Source organism: Ahaetulla prasina, chromosome 7 (assembly GCF_028640845.1).
Source record: "Ahaetulla prasina isolate Xishuangbanna chromosome 7, ASM2864084v1, whole genome shotgun sequence".
Lineage (NCBI taxonomy): Eukaryota > Metazoa > Chordata > Lepidosauria > Squamata > Colubridae > Ahaetulla > Ahaetulla prasina.
The window spans coordinates 86,604,787-86,626,649 of NC_080545.1; the positions used below are offsets into that span (position 1 = coordinate 86,604,787).

A 21,863-nucleotide genomic window follows, 5' to 3' on the forward strand; every position below is an offset into this window, starting at 1 on the left:
ACGAAGACAAATTCCTTGTGTGTCCACCCACACTTGGCCAATAAAAAAATTATATTCTATTTAACTGACTTTCTTGCCACAGTTGTTAAGTGAATCTCTACAATTGTTAAATTAGCCACACGCTTGTTAAGTGAATCTGACTTCCCTGCTGAGTTTATCAGAAGGTCGCTAAAGTGATCACATGACCCTGGGACACTGCAACGGTCATAAATATGAGTCAGTTTCCAAGGGCCCAAATTTTGATCACATGACAATAGGGATGCTGTAATGGTTGTAACTGTGAAAAACAGTCACAAGTCACCTTTTTCAGTGCCGCTGTAACTCTTAATGGTCACTAAATGAACTGCTGTAAATTGAGGACCACCTCAATTATATACTTTCTCTGGAAGATCTTTGATTTCATCAAGTTGCTGGACTGAAATTCATTCTCTTAATTGACTGCTAAGGTTGTATACAGTCAACTCTAATCCACAGGTTATTTTCCTGTACCGAAAGTCAGGTATTTCCCATTTTTGGCGGGAATGTTTGTATGTCTAGTCATCATACTTCATATTCTGGAAGAATAAAAACTAACAATCATCTTAGCAGGTTTAAAGGGGACAAACTGAATTTCTATCTTTCCTTGCTTATTTCCTTTTCTTTCATGATCTGAACACAGGGGAGGGTTGCCCTAAGATATTTTGTTTCCTTTCAACTCCAAAAACTGTTTGATATGAGGGATGAGGATAGCAAACTATACTGTTCTGTTTCCCTCCCCCCAATACTCCCAGCAAAGAGTCAGTCAGAGGCCTTCTTTTCTCCTTTTATTTACATAGATATATGTCCTGGCCACGTCTACCCACGGGCCTGCCAAGTTTCTGGAGATAACGAGGAAATTACAGATAAGGCCAGAATTACTCACGAATATATTTTTCCCTCCATTGATAGAGTTTGCCCGCGCAAATTCATTGCTTTGTCCAAGACAAAAAACCAGGAAGTCCCGCCTCCTATTTATAGTCTCTGCAGATGTCACTGCATGACAATTATGACTTGGCTTTATCCCAACACTGCTTCTGCTGCGCGCGCCGGTCACACCTGCGCAGTCTTGCATCACTCCAAAACTGTTCTTGGGGCGTTGCCAAATCAGAAGAAGGCTCCAGGGAATCAGACCTTGCCGGCCCCTCCTCCTCCCTTTGAATGGGTGCCAGGGAGGGAAAGGGCTCAAGAGAAGCAGGGCTTGCCAGGTCTTCTCCCTCACTTTCTGAATCATCCGAGTCCAGGAGTCCGGGTCCAGGAACCTGGGTCACAACATATACTGTATTTATGACCAAATAACTAATTTAGAGGTCTATAGCAGTGTTGGGTTTCTACCGGTTCGAGTGAACTGGTAGTGGCGGCGGGAGGCTCCGCCCACCCACCCGGACGTCATCAGGAATGCTCTGCGCATGCATAGTAGGTTCTGCGCATGCGCAGAAGCATCGCTTGTGAACAAAGCAAGTGCGCACACATGCGTGCTCACTGTTCTGAGCCAGTAGCGAAGGTAAGTGGAACCCACCACCGGTCTATAACATACCACAAGGTGAACATTAGAGCACCTCAGCTTTTTTTGCTTGTGGACACTGCCTCACTCTGCCTCAGGATTTCTCAGCCTTGGCAGCGTTAAGATGTCTGGACTTCCATTCCCAGAATTCCCCCTGGCATCATTCCACACATCTTAAAATTGCTGAGGTTGATAAACATTACTTTGCTTAATAGTAAGGCTGGTCCTGAGCTTGAGAAGACCGTACACGAGGAATAGTTATTCCAGAAGAATCTGTCCATCTGCTCAACAGCTAAGAGTCTCCATGTTAATTGGGATTTTAACAGATGGACTAATTGGTTGGTTTTACTTAAGCGTTTCTGGCTGATGTATTAACTCCTGATTTTACTGCTGTTCTTTTATATACAAGAGCTCAGCCATCAACTTTATTGACAGTGGTACACTTATTTACGTTGTGATGTAAATAATAAACTGCCCAGAGTCACTGGGAGTTGGGCAGCATATAAATTTAGTAAATAAATAATAAGGCCCTTCTTGTGTGCTAACGAAGATGAAAAATTGCCACCGCTTCAAAAAAAAAAAAGTAATGAGCAAAAACAACTGTCACATAGATTTTTATTTTCTGTGAGTAAATTAGGGGAAGCGGGGGAGAAATGACAGGATCCTCTCAGGAATAACTAAGTCTTTAAAGACTTGTTAGCTGTGTGTCACCCATAGGAACTGTTAAAAATTTATGAATACTGATCTATCGGTCCTGTTAGCTTAATATTGTCTACTGTGCTTAGCAGAGACCTCTGAGGAATTCAGCAAAACAGCTTTTACATTTTTCTTACTACCCAGTGACTTTTCAATGTCATGGCACTTCAAATGTGAATAACTGTACAGTATATAAACCAAAGGGTGGCTCAGTGTCCAAGACGCTGAGCTTGTCGATCGAAAGGTCGGCAGTTCAGCGGTTCGAATCCCTAGTGCCGCGTAATGGGGTGAGCTCCCGTTACTTGTCCCAGCTTCTGCCAACCTAGCAGTTTGAAAGCACGTAAAAAATGCAAGTAGAAAAATAGGGACCACCTTTGGTGGGAAGGTAACAGTGTTCCATGCGCCTTTGGCATTTAGTCATGCCGGCCACATGACCATGGACACGTCTTTGGACAGCACTGTCTCTTCGGCTGTGAAACAGAGATGAGCACCGCCCCCCAGAGTCAGGAACGACTAGCACATATGTGCAAGGGGAACCTTTACCTTTATATAAACCAAAACAAGGTGAATTCAAACTGCAAGTTTAAAAACAAACAAACACGATGGCTTAATCTCTCACATGAAGGAGGTCATTATCTTTTCTGATAGATGAACAAGTCTTGGGCTTGAGATCTGCTTGTATTCCAATGGTCAAATGGTTTAATACCAACTATGTTCCTTTTAATTAATATTTCAAACTTTTTTTTAAATTAAACAATTAGCTTTCATGAATGCTTTGCAAAAGAGCAAAATGATAGAAATCAAAACACATCCATGGACAAAGCTTTGCTGATGCAGTAAGTCTCAGCCCTGACTAACATGGTTAAATCCACCATGGTCCATGTTTTTCAAAAATAACGAAAATGCACAAAAATTGCTATGTCATGTGCTCCTTCTGTTCATTTTTATTTGACAATACACACTAAAATTTAAGAATTTTTTTTGCTGCATTAAGCTCCCAGCTATGTCCAAATGTGTACTTTTTAAAAATATTGGATATGTAAACTGTTATTACAGTTGCTAAAAATGATGCCAATCAAAATTTGTCAGCCTTATGTATGGCTGCACTGAAAATATTACCAATGAATCTATGCAGGTAGTCCTTGACTTTCGACCACAGTTGAGCCCAAAATTTCTGTTGCTAAGTGAGACATTTGTAAAGTGAGTTTTGCCCTATTTTACGATCTTTCTTGTCACAGTTGTTAAGTAAATCACTGAAGTTGTTAAGTTAGTGACACTGTTGTTAAATGAATCTGGCTTAACCATTGACTTATCAGAAGGTCACAAAAGGAGATCACAAGACCCCAGGATACTGCAACCATCATAAATATGAGTCAGTTGCCAAGAGTCTGAATTTTGATCACGTGATCATGGGGCTGCTGCAACGGTTATAAATGTGAAAAATGGTCATAACTCACTTTTTTCAGTGCTGTTGTAAGTTTGAACGGTCGCTAAATGAACGATTGTAAGTCAAGGACTACCTGCATTTTATTGGAGACTCTTGTTAGGCAAAGCAACAGCGACGGTCTTTGACAAAAGGTTGTCACCAAAACAAAATAAACCCTCTTTGCCAATCCTATTATTTAATATGAAATATTCATTTCATTCAGTGCATATACGTTTGGGACAAATGACAACCTGTGTTTTGGAAAAGAGAAAGAACAGTATCTCCATCATTGTAGCTATATAAGTAGTCCTCGACTTACAACCTGTCATATAGTTATTGCTCAAAGCTACAACAGGCCCTTCCCAAGGTACTTACTAACTGGTTCCAAAGTTCTGAAAGCTGTCACGTGACCAAATTTCAGGTGCTTAGCGACTGGCCCCCATTTGCGGCATCCCAGGATCGAGTGACCCTGATTTATGATGTTTTTGTCAAAAAATGTTTCCTTTCAGTTTTCCACAGAGAAAAACAGATTGACTTAATGACCATGACAGTCACTTAAAAACTGCTACAAAAAAAAATAAAATCATAAAATTGGATGGGTCGCATTATGACCTGCTTTATGATGATACGTTACGACTTATGACTATAATGCTCAGGTTTCCTTACAGTTGTGAGTCAAGGACCATCTGTAATACCCTTTTCAATTAGGACAGGGGTGTCAAACTCAAGGTCCGTGGGCCAGATCTGGCCTATGGGGTGCTTAGATCTGGCCCGCGAGGCCACCCTGGAAACAGTGAAGGACCAGCCCGCAGAGCCTCTGCAAGTTAAAAAGGAGCTCAGGTGGGCTGTGCGGGGCCCTCCCGACCTCCCTTTTCGCTGACAGAGAGTTTCAGGAAGCTGTTGCAACTGAAAATGGAGTTCGAGAGCCTGTTTTCATGGGCAGAGTGCTTGGGCCACCACAGGTATCCCCAACACGAGTGATGTCGAGCTGGCCACGACCATCCTGACCATGCCCACCCTGGCCCCCCAAAGTCAAACACAACCCTGATGCATCCCTCAATGAAATCAAGTTTGATACCCATAAACCAGGGTGTCTTGTCGAAGTAAGGACTCAAATCCCAGAATTTTCAAGATTGAGTGGCTGGGGCATTCTGGGAGTTGAAGTCCACACATCTTAAAGTTGCTACCTGTCAAAACCATTGATCTATTCTAGATAATGCCCAAGTTGGAGGTGGTATCTCCATAGAATATCAGCAGTTCTTTTACTGCATGGGATTGGCTCAAATAATTATGGGGCAACAGAGTGCAACATAGATTAATGTAAGGACACGTTCCTTTATTACAATGAAACTGGGCTGAAAAAAATGGCATGGCTTCATAAAGATAATTTGGAGCCCAAGGAATAGGGAAGAAGATGTAGGGGAAGGAGTGGCAGAACCTGTGGGCGGAGTTAAAAGAGGAATCAGTCTAGAATCCCTACATAGCCACAAATGAAGTAAGTCCAGCCCCCCTTGAATTCCATTATCTAGTTCTTAGCAGGTGTTAAAACGTTAATTGAGAATATTCCTGTGCGTTGGCATGAGTGGCAATAAATCAGTTTAATTGGACCTTCACATGTGGATCTGATCTTTCCACCCTGTCAGAAGGTAATAATTTTGAAGACTGCTATTTTTTTCAGAGGGGGAAGGAAATTGTGCTAATATGGAAGGTCATCCAAACAAGAATTCAAAAGACAGGATTCTGACAGCCCAGAATTCTTACATGAATTCTTCTGAAAGCTGCCGTTGAATAATGTTTAATAGTCCAGTGTAATACTCCAGAAGGAGGTAGTGATAGTGCAAATTTTAGAAGCAGCGGGGAATATAAATCAGTCAACATGTCCGTAAATAAAATTGAAATAGTATTGCTAATGGCATTTGATGAATTGAATGTGATTTGATTTTCAGTTTCAATTAAATCAAATGGAGCTTTCTCTCTCTATTTTTTTTTTTAAATCATAGCCCCATGCAAGCATTTCTGCAGAGGTCGAGAGGGCAGTTAAAACAGCACAATTGAAACTGTTCCTCTTTTTTATGTGCAATGCCATAAGAATGGGTCAACCTTGATCATACCATTACGGCCACCATCTTGTCTCCTTTGACCATACTTTGTGGACATTCCCAAAAGCTCTTCAAAGCAAAATGAAGCAAAATGAAGTCCTTATCTGGAAAAGCTTACATCCTCTGACCTGTACTGGAGACAGTACTAAGGAGAATTACAAGTGTACATTTTGATATATATTAGACCAACTTGTTATAGTGTTTATAAGGAGACTGTGAGTTCTAGTTCTCCTTAAACTCTCTCTTTCAGCCCAGCCCACCTCACAGGGTTGTTGTGGGGAAAATAGAAGAATGGAGGAATATTAGGTATGTTTGCCACTTTGAATATTTTTTAAAGATAATAAAGGCGGGATTAAAATTTTTTTAAACAATACTGTTAATAGAATGCATTAATGAATTTTAAAGATGAGGTGATGGTCTTTGTTCTTTTTTGGGTTGTTGGCCTAGGTTACTATAAAAGGCCATGTACATGTCCAAATATGGTTGTACTTATTGTACGTAGTATTTTCAAAGTTTCTCAAGGATTAACTTGCCTACTCTCAACCCTGTTACTATGTACACATTTCATCACAAAATAAAGCAACAGGAATGCCATTATAGGACCCTTTTAGGAATTTGTACAGTGCCTGGCAGAACACTGAGTGACACGTCCCATTCAAGCAAGCAAATAAGGCAGCATTTATTAACTATTCAATAAAACTGCAAGCAACATAATTCACAGTGCAGACTGAAATTTCAAAGTTGTCTCAAACAACACAACAGCCCATGCCATCCAACTGGGGTGCCTTTTTATGACTTATAGAAATTTCCAAGACAACTAATTCATTACATACTTGAGCTTTCATAACCTCATTGATGCGTCTTTGGGGGGTGGGGGGTCATGCCTACATTGTATCATTGTGTGTTATGATTCACAAGGCACCACAATGCCTTGTGAATCACATGCTCTTTCCCTGGGGAATTTTCCTCTGTGCTGACTGAAGAATTCTGGAAGTTGAAGTCTACAAGTCCTAAAGTTGCCAAGGTTGGAGACCCCTGCTCTATACCATAACTTAGTCAAGACTGATCTATCAAAATTTATCTCCTAATTTCCCCAAAAGTTGCAAAACATTTTTTTCTATGACCTGTTACTCTTGGATTTATTTTGGGGATGTATATGAGCTACTTTATTAAAAAGCCGTATGGGTAATCCTTGACTTACAACCGGTTGCTTAGCAACCATTAAAAGTTACAACAGACCAACCTTGGGGCTACTTACGACCCCGACTTGAAGTTCTGACGTCCATCCCCTCCATGGTAAATAGTCTGGTGTTATAGGACTACCTATGGGGTTTCCAATTTAGCCCTCCTTTAATTTTTGGGATGACAGTATGTTATCAACTCCGTTTTTGACTCCTGGCAAATGCTTAGTCAGGTCCCTGCAGTTTTGTTGCAAGATTTCAAAAATGGTTTGTCATTGCCTTCTTACTAGGGCTGAGAGGGAGTGACCCAAAAATTAACATTTTTTTTTTAAAAAGGAAGATAAAAACTGATTTCAATTAATTTAAGCAAGAAAAAAAGAGAAAGCTAAAAGTGAAAGAAAGGGGGGGAGTAAAAGAGTCAAAAAGCAGAAAAGAAAGAAGAAAGATATAAAGAAGTGGTTTCTAATTTCCTTTACTGCATTATAATTATATAATGATAACAATTATCACTTTACCTTTTGCTCTATGGTTACAGTATAATTCTTTTTTCTATAATCCAGCCTGTCCAATCATCACAACCATAAATCATAAAATCGTATTCTGTTTTATACACACACACACACGTATATAAGGAATTTCCAGTCAGCAATAAACATAGATACTGTCTTTTCTCTGAACAAAAAAATTAATTTAGCCCCACAGCTAAGTTCTGTCTTCTTCACCAGCCATTCCTCCATTCCTCCATTGTGGGTAATGCTGAATCTTTCCATCTTTGGGCATACAATAATCTGGCTACAGTTATCAAATTGAACTGAACTGAAAACATGAGGATTGACCTAAAATCTCTTTTGTTATTTGCATGACTGGTAACAGTCAAAGAGCATTTTATGGCTCAGTTCCTGGGCACGATGCCAAGGCTGTTGGCTCTCATTCAAATCAAAATGTACTCTTTCCTCGAGTAATTAAAAATCATTTGCTAAATAAGGCCATAAGCATTCTAGAATAGAAGTCCAGCAGGCCTAGGAGTTCCCATAATAGCACATTAAATCAGAAAATTACAGCCATTTAGTTTGTCATCTCTCTATCCAGGGCAAGAAGAAATTACGGGGATGGGCTAGACAGAGAGACCACAAATAATTTCGAACTGTAAATCTGTAGTACAAGGTTGGGAACCCAGCCTGGGTTGAAATATTTCAAAAGTAAGATGAGAATCTTTCTGAGGAGATCCAATTAATCTGTTACTGGTCAGCAGATTCACTGTGTCAAAACTATCAACTGATGGGTAACTTTTTTCTTGAATCAACAAAAAAACATTTTTAATGATGATGGACCAGATTTTGGATCCCATCCATCCTATCTCCTGAACTCTTTATAAAGTACTTAATCTGTAAAATGTCAGAAAGTGGAACTCCAGTTTGTTTCTGAATTATTTGTCTTTATAATTGTAATGGGACAGACTCCCAAATCTAAGCACCTCTAGAGGTATGTCCCTCAGATTCCAAAATTCAAGGGCCATGCTGGTTGGGAAAATGAAACTATATATACATACATTTATTTTTATTTTATTTTTTATTGAAAGAGTTTTAAAAAAAACAAAAACATTTTTCCCCCTTTTTTCCCCCTCCCTCCCAAAAACAAAACAAAACACCCCTCCTCCCCACCCCGGCTTCCCGGGTCAATCACAAGGTAAAGTTATACATAAACCAAACATAGAATAAAATTTTCCCTTCCAATCCAAATAACCACATCCAAAGCTTTTCGTCTCCCAACCCCCTCCCCATTACATAAAATAACTTTCTAATTATTCAAAGGCAATCTGATATTTCTTAATCTGATATCTGTTTTGTAGATAATCAATCCATTTTTCCCATTCAATTAAATATCTTTCCTGCGTATTGTCTTTTAAAAACGCTGAGATTTTAGCCATCTCAGCCAAATTAATAACTTTCAATATCCATTCTTCTATTGTAGGTATCTCTTCTTTCTTCCAGTATTGTCCAATCAACAGTCTTGCTGCTGTTATTAAGTTCAGAATCAATTTAGTCTCAATCCCTGTACAATCCGTTATAATTCCCAAAAGGAAAAATTGTGGCAGGAACTTTATCTTCTTCTTCAGTACATTTTGAATAATCCACCAAATTCTTATCCAAAAGACCTTAATTTTCTTGCAAGTCCACCAAATATGAAAATATGTAGCATCATCACAATCACACCTCCAACATTTCGCTTGGATATTAGGATACATACATGATAATTTTTTGGGATCTAAGTGCCATCTATAAAACATCTTATAAAAATTTTCCGTTAAATTCTGTGCTTGTGTAAACTTAACATTTCTAACCCAAATTTTCTCCCATGTTTCCAACATTATTGGTTCCTGAATATTCTGTGCCCATTTTATCATACAATCCTTTACCAAATCCTTTTCCGAATTTATTTCAAGCAACACATTATACAATCTCTTTATATGCTCCTGGGTCTGATTTCTAATTTGCTTTATTAAATTTTCCTCCCTTTGCATTATACCAATTTTTTGATCTTCTTTCCATCTAGCACTTATTTGCCCATATTGAAACCAAGTATAATTCCTCCCTTCTTCATTTAATAGCTGTAATGATTTTAATTGCAATCTACCTCCTTCAGCATACAAAAGTATGCTGAAAAAGCGTTACTTGTGGATTGTTACAAACGGAGTTTTTTTATACTGAAAGGAGGGAAGGAGAGTTATTAAGTTTGAATTCCTGATTCTTTTGAAGACAGAATGGCAGCTAAACCTTTAAAGCCTTCTGGAAGAAGGGGATCTGAACCAAGTCTTGAGGAAATATTGAAAGAACAATTAAAACTTTCTGAAGATAGGCAAAAAGAGATGATGGAGAATTTTAATGCAAAAATAAGAGAAGATATTCTTATAAATATTCCTATAAATTAGAATACAAGATTCCTATATGGGCGAGCCCTAGACATGCAATAGAGAATATAAATATAGAACAGAAACAGGAAATGATTACTTATATATACATACATTTATATACACATACACACCAGTGGTGGGTTGCTACCGGTTCGCCCAGGTTCTGGCAAACCGATAGTGGTGGCAGCGCAAGGCTCCACCTACCCGCCTGGACGTCATCATGGACGATCTGTGCATGCGCAGAAGTGCCGTGCGCTCATGTTCCCAATAGTGAACCAGTAGCGAAGGTAAGTGAAATCCACTACTGACACACACACAACCACACACTTATATATACACGTACATACATACATATACATACATGTATATATATATATATATATATATATATATATATATATATATATATAAATATATATATATATATATATACATACTTGTTTTCTGAGGTTTTCGCGGGTGTTTGTATGTAGGTCTTTGGTTATTCGGGTTTTCTCCCGCGTAAAATTGGAAGTGTCTTGGCGACGTTTCGACGAAGTCTCATTCGTCATCTTCAGGCTTCAGCTTCGTGCTTCTGGGAGCAATGTGTGATTGCAGCTATTTCTTCCTTTTTAACTGCTAGTGGGGGTTTGAACTGATTGGGTGGGAGCTTGGCTGTGCTCTGATTGGATGGGGTTTTTTTGTGCTCTGATTGGCTGGGGGTGTGTCCTGTGTTGGTGGGGGCTTGGTTGTGCTCAGATTAGTCTGAGTTGCAGGGGGATTTGAGCTGGTGAGCTGAATTGCTGTTGTTTGGCTTCGTGTTTGTGGTCGTGCTACATTTTCATAGTGGGTGTCTGTCTGCTGTATGTATGGATTGGAGGGGTTTGAAATGGCTAATGTTGCAGCTGCGGTCTGGCTTCTGGTCCTTGGTCGTGCTTCCTGATCAGTGTGGGTTTGGGTCTGCTTTCTGGGTGGATGTGTGGTGGTGACATCCTGTGTGGACCTCGTGAGTGTGGGTCTGGTGTCATTCCTCGTGTTAGGGACTCGTTTGTCAATAAGGGCGGGTTTCCAAATGGCTGGTAGGCGGGAGGTATCATCTCGTTTGTTCATGCTGTGTGGGCGTTTTTCTATCTCGATGGCTTCTCTGATTATTCTGTTGTTAAAGTGTTCAGTTTTGGCGATAGTTCTGGTCTTTTTAAAGTCAATATCAGGACACAGGACACGATGAGGTGAAGACACTTCCAATTTTACGCAGGAGAAAACCCGAATAACCAAAGACCTACATATACACATACATATATACATATATATACACATACACACCAGTGGTGGGTTGCTACCGGTTCGCCCAGGTTCTGGCAAACCGATAGTGGTGGCAGCGCAAGGCTCCACCTACCCGCCTGGACGTCATCATGGACGATCTGTGCATGCGCAGAAGTGCCGTGCGCTCATGTTCCCAATAGTGAACCAGTAGCGAAGGTAAGTGAAATCCACTACTGACACACACACAACCACACACTTATATATACACGTACATACATACATATACATACATGTATATATATATATATATATATATATATATATATATATATATATATATATATATATATATATACATACTTGTTTTCTGAGGTTTTCGGTGTTTGTATGGAGGTCTTTGGTTATTCGGGTTTTCTCCCGCATAAAATTGGAAGTGTCTTGGCGACGTTTCGACGAAGTCTCATTCGTCATCTTCAGGCTTCAGCTTCGTGCTTCTGGGAGCAATGTGTGATTGCAGCTGTTTCTTCCTTTTTAACTGCTAGTGGGGGTTTGAACTGATTGGGTGGGAGCTTGGCTGTGCTCTGATTGGATGGGGTTTTTTTGTGCTCTGATTGGCTGGGGGTGTGTCCTGTGTTGGTGGGGGCTTGGTTGTGCTCAGATTAGTCTGAGTTGCAGGGGGATTTGAGCTGGTGAGCTGAATTGCTGTTGTTTGGCTTCGTGTTTGTGGTCGTGCTACATTTTCATAGTGGGTGTCTGTCTGCTGCATGTATGGATTGGAGGGGTTTGAAATGGCTAATGTTGCAGCTGCGGTCTGGCTTCTGGTCCTTGGTCGTGCTTCCTGATCAGTGTGGGTTTGGGTCTGCTTTCTGGGTGGATGTGTGGTGGTGACATCCTGTGTGGACCTCGTGAGTGTGGGTCTGGTGTCATTCCTCGTGTTAGGGACTCATTTGTCAATAAGGGCGGGTTTCCAAATGGCTGGTAGGCGGGAGGTATCATCTCGTTTGTTCATGCTGTGTGGGCGTTTTTCTATCTCGATGGCTTCTCTGATTATTCTGTTGTTAAAGTGTTCAGTTTTGGCGATAGTTCTGGTCTTTTTAAAGTCAATATCAGGACACAGGACACGATGAGGTGAAGACACTTCCAATTTTACGCAGGAGAAAACCCGAATAACCAAAGACCTACATATACACATACATATATACATATATATATACACACATACATATACACATCTCTCTCTCTCTCTCTCTCCGAACTATATATATTTCCATTCAAGCTGGAAGATTTGTTTCTGATTACAGGTAGTCCTCAATTTATGACTGTTAATTCATCGACCATTCAAAATTATTACGGCACTGGATAAAGTGACTTGTGATCCCTGCTTCTGGTTACAATCACTGAGGCACCCCCCTGTAGTCACGGTTGTATCAAAGGTGCTATTTTTCCCCCCCCAAAAGGCAACTGGACTTTCCTTGTTTTTCCTTGAAGACGTTTCGCTTCTCATCCCAGAAGCTTCTTCAGATCAGAACTGGAGAAGCTTCTCGGATGAGAAATGAAATGCCTTTAAGGAAAAACAAAGAAAGTCCCATTGTCTTTTGGGGGGGGAAAGTAGCACCTTTGGGACAACCGTGACCTGGATGACTGAGAATCTCCATAGACACCTCAGTGATGTGAACAAAATTTGGGATCTTGGCAATCCCGCTGCCCTTATGACCAACGCAGGAATATTGCAGCAGCCTCCCAGCTTGTCTTTTCCTCCTTCTCATCCTAATGACTGTCATGATTTGCAACCATAATGTGCAGGCTCCATTACAGTCTAAGTGAAGGGCTACCTGTATTATTAAACAATCATAAATGCTCATAGCAACTCACTACTGATGACTTCTTCTTCTTGTTGTTGTTGTTGTTGCTGCTGCAGTAAGCCTATGGAATGAGACCACATCCTTCCTTGCTTCATACTATGAAAAATTAAACAGCATCTTCAGTGCAATGCTGATGTTAGAAGAATGAGAGACTGGCAGACCCTTGGAAATATACAGCCCAATGAGTAGGCAACCAACTAATTACTGGGGGGGAAAATGACAGTCATGATGCTTCTTTCTGTGATAATCTTGGTGAAATGGAATAATTAATCTAGCCCCCTTTCAACTCTGGAAGAAAGCAAGGAATAACTTCTCTCCTCCAGTTCTACTGTGTACTTCATTCCAGTTTAGCATGATATCAAATGACTTGTCCCATCTCTTTGAAAAGGAAGGCAGATAATAAGAACAAAATCTGGCTTTCTACCATGGTCAGCTAAGATTTGTTGATTCTTAAGGGTTGATTGAAAAGCCATGTCTACTGATGAACCAGTGTAAATGAAGCTCCTTTCTGGTTGCTCTTCTGTCTAACTAACTATAAGAACACTCAAAAGATCTTGCATTGCAGCTTAATAGCATGATGGAGAAGAAACACCAAAGTGCATTGACAACTATCTTTTGAAGAACCTGCAACACATGAGTGCTTTCCACTCCTTCAGAGACGAATTTGTTCCCTTCCTTACTTGGTACAAGACATTGCTTACCATTCAGTAAAAGGTGGTATTTCCTAAAATTATGAGCAAGATAGAATAGAATAGAATTCTTTATTGGTCACGTGTGACTGGACACACAAGGAATTTGTCTTGGTGCATACGCTCTCAGTGTACATAAAAGAAAAGATACATTTGTCAAGAACCATAAGTTGATCATACTTGCAGTGCACATTAGAAGAAAAGAATCCAGAAGCCCATAACTCTCTGAATATTATTTATCCTGCTTGGCATCACATCTAGTTTAATGAAAAGAAAGACAGGAGTGACCTGATGGCAGTGTTTCAATATCTAAGGGGATGCTACAAAGAATAGCGCTCAACTATTCTCTAAAACACCCAAAGACAGAACAAGAAGCAATGAATGAAAAAATAATCCAGGAGAGATCCAACCTAGAACTAAAGAGAAATTGCCTGACAGTGAGAACAATTAATCAGTGGAACGACTTGCCTTCAGAAGTTGGGTGGGTGCTCCATCACTGGAGGTTTTTAAGTCACTGGGCAACCATTCATCTGAAATGGTATAGGATCTCCTGCTTGAATGGGATGGTGGTGGGGGATGGACTAGAAGATCTCCAAGGTCTCTGTTATTCTGTTATACATCTAAATTTGCCCATGTATGAAGATTACTTACAATGGACTGAGGGAGCCCAGTTGAGATTCCTTACAATGCTCTTTGCAGGATCAGGGTTATAAAAATGTTGGCAATTGAGGCACAGAAGAGTCATACATTATTGTAGCAGCATAAAAACCTTAGTAAATTAAACAATAGCCAAGAAAACAAACATTGAAGAAATTAACCCAGAATTCTTGTTTGAGGCACCAACAATTGCAGTAAGCTCAAACAGTCCTACTTTGAAAACATTATGCAAATAATGTTTTCCACCGCCAGCAAAAGCTGGGGAATTCTGGGAGTTGAAGTCCGCCAGGCTTAAAGTTGACAAGGTTGGAGACCCCTGCTCTAGAGATGCCTTTAATTTTAAGAAAAGTGGTAGGACAGAGATGAAAAGGACCAACGGCAGCAAGGAAAATGGACTTATTTACAGCGGTGATGGGTCCACCTGTAGAACACCTGAAAGATTTAGGTTGGGCATAGATTCCTCCTGGAGAAAAATCTGCCTCTTGATGACCCATAATCAATCAAATCAAATCAAATGAAGAAAGAATTCCTTCATGCATATGGGCTATAATGTCAACACTGCACTCCCTTGGCAGAATCTTTAGTTTGCACAACTTGTCCTTGAGAGATTTATTTTACAATTCTGCTAAGAAATAATAAAACACAATAGAATGCCAAGCTTCCTTAGTTTCAAAGATTCTGGCTCGCTCAATACAGCAAAGTTATGATACCTTTATTCCTAAAACAGGTCCTTGAATTCAGGAAGCACTAAGCAAGCCAGCAATTTGTGGTTAAAGGCAGTACTTTCCTGCTCATAAATATGCCTTCAAGTATTTCATGTCCTGCGTTCTTCAGAGGTGAAGTTACCCTTGAAGTTCCTTGTTTGTTGTTTAAATTCACCGGACGGAAGTACAAATCGTTTAAACTGCCCAGGTAAAGTCTGTAGGATCTAGAACAGGCTGGGTTTTTCAGCTCCTTTCCAAGCTGAGAAAGGCTTTGTTTACAGCACAAGAGAGGCAACTGGATTAATAATTTAGCACTCTGTACTAATTAAAGAACATTACTGTGAAATTTCCAATGCGTTGGTGAGTAATAGTTTCTAAAACTCAAAGTGACTTATTGTTAGGTAAATGTGAAATATAGGCGCAGACGTAAGAGCACATTAAATCCCAAAACAGGTCTTCAGAGGTGTTCTTAATGGCACAAGCAAATGCATGCACACATGCCCAACACATGCACACGTATAAAGCAGGGGTGGTATTGACTTATCTTAACAACTGGTTCGCAAATGTGAGCAACCACCTCCACGCATGCCACTTCCGCACATGTGCAGAGCATAAAAAAAGAACGTGATGACGTCCGGGCGGGTGGGCGGACCCTCCCACAGCTCCAGCTACTGGTTCTCCCGAACCGGGTAGAACCGGCAGAATCCCACCACTGGTATAGAGAGAACAAAACAAAGACACAGCTGCAACTCATGCTAACAAAACACAGCTTCCTAAAAAACCGTCTTCCCCTAAACCTGCACATAAGTGCAACTTCTGCACAAATGTCTCTCCACTGAACCATATAATATACAGATGGGAACCTAATTATATGCACATAAAACCTCCCATGCGTTAACCATTTTTCTAGTTTTCTCCCTCTTTGGATCCTGGGTATCCTCCTAACAAGAGGAGGATACCCAGGAACAAGCTACAAGGATCCCTGTGAGATCTTGTAATTATTACTTGGTTTGGAGGAATACCAGTAGTTGGGATCTCTAGGCTTTGGGAGATTGTTTTTCTATGGGCAATTTGCCCAGAGTTCCTGAGGCTTCCCAGTGTAAGTGGGACAGCGTTTGTAATTTGTGTGAGATTTGACTTTAAAATCAGGTGCAAAGAGCAGGACACACTCAAAACCGTAGAAATGGTGGTAGACTTTAGGAGAAACCCTTCCATATCAACAGTAGAAACCTTCAAATTTCTAGGTTCTACCATATCACAAGATCTAAAATGGACAGCTAACATCAAAACATCATCAAAAAGTTCAACAAAGAATGTTCTTTCTCGCCAACTCAGAAAGCTCAAACTGCCCAAGGAGCTGCTGATTCAGTTCTACAGAGGAATTATTGAGTCTGTCATTTGCACCTCTATAACTGTCTGGTTTGGTTCTGCAAATGTGAGCAACCACCTCCACGCATGCCACTTCCGCACATGTGCAGAGCATAAAAAAAGAACGTGATGACGTCCGGGCGGGTGGGCGGACCCTCCCACAGCTCCAGCTACTGGTTCTCCCGAACCGGGTAGAACCGGCAGAATCCCACCACTGGTATAGAGAGAACAAAACAAAGACACAGCTGCAACTCATGCTAACAAAACACAGCTTCCTAAAAAACCGTCTTCCCCTAAACCTGCACATAAGTGCAACTTCTGCACAAATGTCTCTCCACTGAACCATATAATATACAGATGGGAACCTAATTATATGCACATAAAACCTCCCATGCGTTAACCATTTTTCTAGTTTTCTCCCTCTTTGGATCCTGGGTATCCTCCTACCAAGAGGAGGATACCCAGGAACAAGCTACAAGGATCCCTGTGAGATCTTGTAATTATTACTTGGTTTGGAGGAATACCAGTAGTTGGGATCTCTAGGCTTTGGGAGATTGTTTTTTCTATGGGCAATTTGCCCAGAGTTCCTGAGGCTTCCCCAGTGTAAGTGGGACAGCGTTTGTAATTTGTGTGAGATTTGACTTTAAAATCAGGTGCAAAAGAGCAGGGACACACTCAAAACCGTAGAAATGGTGGTAGACTTTAGGAGAAACCCTTCCATATCAACAGTAGAAATCTTCAAATTTCTAGGTTCTACCATATCACAAGATCTAAAATGGACAGCTAACATCAAAAACCTCATCAAAAAAGTTCAACAAAGAATGTTCTTTCTGCGCCAACTCAGAAAGCTCAAACTGCCCAAGGAGCTGCTGATTCAGTTCTACTGAGGAATTATTGAGTCTGTCATTTGCACCTCTATAACTGTCTGGTTTGGTTCTGCAAATGTGAGCAACCACCTCCACGCATGCCACTTCCGCACATGTGCAGAGCATAAAAAAAGAACGTGATGACGTCCGGGCGGGTGGGCGGACCCTCCCACAGCTCCAGCTACTGGTTCTCCCGAACCGGGTAGAACCGGCAGAATCCCACCACTGGTATAGAGAGAACAAAACAAAGACACAGCTGCAACTCATGCTAACAAAACACAGCTTCCTAAAAAACCGTCTTCCCCTAAACCTGCACATAAGTGCAACTTCTGCACAAATGTCTCTCCACTGAACCATATAATATACAGATGGGAACCTAATTATATGCACATAAAACCTCCCATGCGTTAACCATTTTTCTAGTTTTCTCCCTCTTTGGATCCTGGGTATCCTCCTACCAAGAGGAGGATACCCAGGAACAAGCTACAAGGATCCTGTGTGATCTTGTAATTATTACTTGGTTTGGAGGAATACCAGTAGTTGGGATCTCTAGGCTTTGGGAGATTGTTTTTTCTATGGGCAATTTGCCCAGAGTTCCTGAGGCTTCCCCAGTGTAAGTGGGACAGCGTTTGTAATTTGTGTGAGATTTGACTTTAAAATCAGGTGCAAAAGAGCAGGGACACACTCAAAACCGTAGAAATGGTGGTAGACTTTAGGAGAAACCCTTCCATATCAACAGTAGAAATCTTCAAATTTCTAGGTTCTACCATATCACAAGATCTAAAATGGACAGCTAACATCAAAAACCTCATCAAAAAAGTTCAACAAAGAATGTTCTTTCTGCGCCAACTCAGAAAGCTCAAACTGCCCAAGGAGCTGCTGATTCAGTTCTACTGAGGAATTATTGAGTCTGTCATTTGCATGTCTATCACTGTCTGATTTGGTTCTGCCACCCAACAAGACAGACACAGACTTCAGAGGATAATTAGAACTGCAGAAAAAACAATTGCTACCCACCTGCCTTCCATTGAGGACCTGTATACTGCACGACTCCAAAAGAGGGCTGTGAAAATATTTACAAATCCCTCACATCCTGGTCATAAACTGTTTCAACTCCTACCCTCAAAACGACGCTCTAGAGCACTGCACACCAGAACAACTAGACACAGGAACAGTTTCTTCCCGAACGCCATCACTCTGCTAAACATATAATTCCCTCAACACTGTCAGATTATTTACTAAATCTGCACTACTATTAATCTTCTCATCATTCCCATCACCCATCTCCTTCCATTTATGACTGTAACTTTGTTGCTTGTATCCTTACGATTTATACTAATAGTTTCCTGATTGCTTAATTATAGCCTATGACTATCATTAAGTGTTGTATCATTAAGTGTTAAATTTGTACCTTATGACTATCAAGTGTTGCACCTTGATGAAGGTATCTTTTCTTTTGTGTACTCTGAGAGCATATGCACCAAGACAAGTTCCAATCACACTTGGCCAATAAAAAATTCTATTCTATTCTGTTCTGTTCTGTTCTGTTCTGTTCTGTTCTGTTCCAATTAAACTGATTTATTTCTCATGCCTATGCACAGGAATCTAGTCAACTAATGGTTAGCACTATTTTGATGCTAATGGAATTCAAGTAGGGTTGGACTTTGACTCCTTATGAGAACGTAGATACAGGTAGTCTTCGAGTTACGACCACAATTGAGCCCAAAATTTATTTTGCTAAGTGAAACAACTATTAAGTGGGTTGTTCCCATTTTATGACTTTTCTTGCCACAATGGTTGTTGAGTGAATCATTGCATTTGTTAAGTTAGTAACATGGTTGCTAAGTGAATCTGGATTCCCCATTGACTTTGCTTGTCAGAAGGTCACAAAAGGGGAACACTTGGCCTCCGGACAATGCAACTGTCATGAATCAAGTGTCATGCATCTGAATTTGATCATGTGACCATAGGGATGCTGCAACGGTTGTGTGAAAAATGGTCATAAGTCACTTTTTTCAGAGCCATTGTAAGTTTGAACGGTCGCTAAATGAACTGTTGTAAATTGAGCACTACCTGTACTCTAGGCCGATTCCTTTCTTGACTCTGCCTCCAGGCTCTGCCACTCCTTCTCCTACGTGTATACATCAATGTACTTTTTATAATTCTTTTCCAGACAAACATATGGAATCTAAAATTGAACAATGTGAGTGTTGTTCGTTTTCTGAGATGACATTCATCACAGCCATAATAATAAGTTTAGAAAGGTAGAGTTGTGATTTTTCAAATAAATAATATTCCTACACCAAGATGCTCAGTCATGATTCTTTAGTATTTGTAATAGTTCTAAGAAGTACCAGTTGTATCCCTGAATTTCAGTTTTTGGTGGCTGCCGAATAAAAACAAAATTGGCTTAATGCCACCATCTGTTGAATAGTAGATGTAGGAAGTGTGTCATCTCAAAAAATATCAAAAGGCTTGAGAACTCATTTATAGAAGCTCCGGTTTTATCTTACTCTCCACATGAAACTACATTTATAAATAAAAATAAAACAAAGCATGCAATTCTGCATAGGATACTTAATTTTTACTCTACTCAACAGATTGAGATTCAGGGGGAAATCTGGAACTCCTTCAAACATGTAAACTATGTTCTTCTGTCCGTTTTAAGTGAGAAGTTTCTCCAAATTAGCCCATTTCAGGAATTCTACTGAACTCCCTGAGCTCCACACATTCAGGTTGAGCTTTGAAGAAGAGCTGGATTTGTACGAATAAAGCTATCTATATAATCTGAGATCTAGCTTTTTTAGGTTCCCTGGCTTCCATGTGAAGTTGCTCTGGAGTTCAGGGAAACGTAAGTATGGTTTTGGCCTCCACCCATGTAGCTGAACATCGGAAGAAGGTTGTTGAGATGATCTGAAAAAGACTCAGCACCTCATCTATTCCCTTCATGTAGGCAGTGGTGAAATCCAATTTTTTTTTTACTACCAGTTCTTTGGGCGTGGCTTGGTGGGTGTGACTTGGTGGGCGTGGCAGGAGAAGGATACTGCAAAATCCCCATTCCCTCCCCACTCCTGGGGGATGGATATTGCAAAATCTTCATTCCCACCCCACTCTGGGGCCAGTCAGAGGTGGTATTTGCCAGTTCTCTGAACTACTCAAAATTTCCGCTACCAGTTCTCCAGAACCTGTCACAACCTGCTGGATTTCACCCCTGCATGTAGGGCAATGCTCTTCCTTCCATCTGAAGGAACCCAAACAAAAGTCTCTCAAAATTGCAGAGAAACAAAGAAAGGACAAGAAGAACAAGTTTCATGCAAGAGTAAAAAAAAAAATAGAAAAAGAGTAGGAAATGTGTTTTATTACTCTAATTACTATTCATATTAGCACATCTTTTTTTTAGCACAGTATAAAGGTAAAGGTAAAGGTTCACCTCACACATACTTGCTAATCGTTCCAAACTCTAGGGGATGGTGCTCATCTTCATTTCAAAGCCAAAGAGCCAGCGCTGTCCGAAGACATCTCCGTGATCATGTGGCCAGCATGATTCAATGCCAAAGGCGCATGGAACGCTGTTACTTTCCCACCAAAGGTGGTCCCTATTTTTTCTACTTGCATTTTTTACGTGCTTTTGAACTGCTAGGTTGGCAGAAGCTAGGACAAGTAACGGGAGCTCACCCCGTTACACGGCAGCACTAGGGATTTGAACTGCTGAACTGCCGACCTTTCGATCGACATGCTCAGCGTCCTAGCCCCTGAGCCACTGCGTCCCTAACTTAGCACAGTATAGACAACCTATAATCTGTAGGTCACCGAGGGCCCTTAGACTGCTTTTTTTGTCCTATAGCCCCTACAAGTTCCATGTTTGCATTGCTCCTTTTTTCCTGATTTTAGGAAAGCCCCTAAAGATATGACATACTGACATATCTTTTTAAACATTTCAGCAAGTAAATGTAGTAGATATTCAGTAATTTGGAAAAAATACTTCTTCCAGATCCTCAGAATGATGCCAAGAGCATCATGCCATGTTCAAACTCATTTTAGCATTTAATCGCTCCTTTAGCATTATAACTAATATCCAGTGTCTGGTCCCCCATAAGCAGCACTGAGGAACAGATAAGTGTAAGAGCCCTGTGGTTCAGTTTAGCTGAGAACTGGAATTGTAGTCTCAGCATGCTGTATGTAGAAGGCACTTCAGTTTAGCTGGGAATTGGAAGAATCCTAGTCTCAGCGTATCTGGAAGGCTCTAAGTTGGTCAAGTTACTGTAGACAAATTCATGAAAGATCATCCTCTCAACAACTGTTCCATTGCCACAGCAGCTAAACTGAATCCACATGTTTAGAAAGAGGATACCTGATTGTGGAATTAAAACACCAAAAGGCCATTGTCTTTGTGCTTCCATGACAACCTGATGGAAAGAGTTGGGCCTTGATTTAAGTCATCAAGGCAATTCTTAGAACAGGGGTGTCAATCTTGATTTCATTGAGGGTCACATCAAGGTTCTGGCTGGCATAGGGGGGGCCAGGGTGGGTGTGGCCAGCTTGACGTCACTCGTGTTAGAGGTGCCTGTGGTGATCTGAGCACTCTGTCAGCAAACACGGGCTCCCGACCTTCGTTTTCGGCTGTGTCAGCCTCCTGTAACCCT

The 21,863-nt window shown here is 40.7% G+C and overlaps 1 protein-coding gene across 1 annotated transcript in view; it reads right to left on the reverse strand.

The window, feature by feature from the left end:
- Positions 1-13,004, reverse strand: part of EPS8 (epidermal growth factor receptor pathway substrate 8) — a 103,872-nt gene extending 90,868 nt beyond the window's left edge. The window contains exon 1 of the mRNA XM_058189998.1: positions 12,947-13,004. The gene's annotated coding sequence lies outside the window, so the exon portion shown is untranslated. The remainder of the gene's footprint in view (positions 1-12,946) is intronic.
- Positions 13,005-21,863: the final 8,859 nt, after the last annotated feature.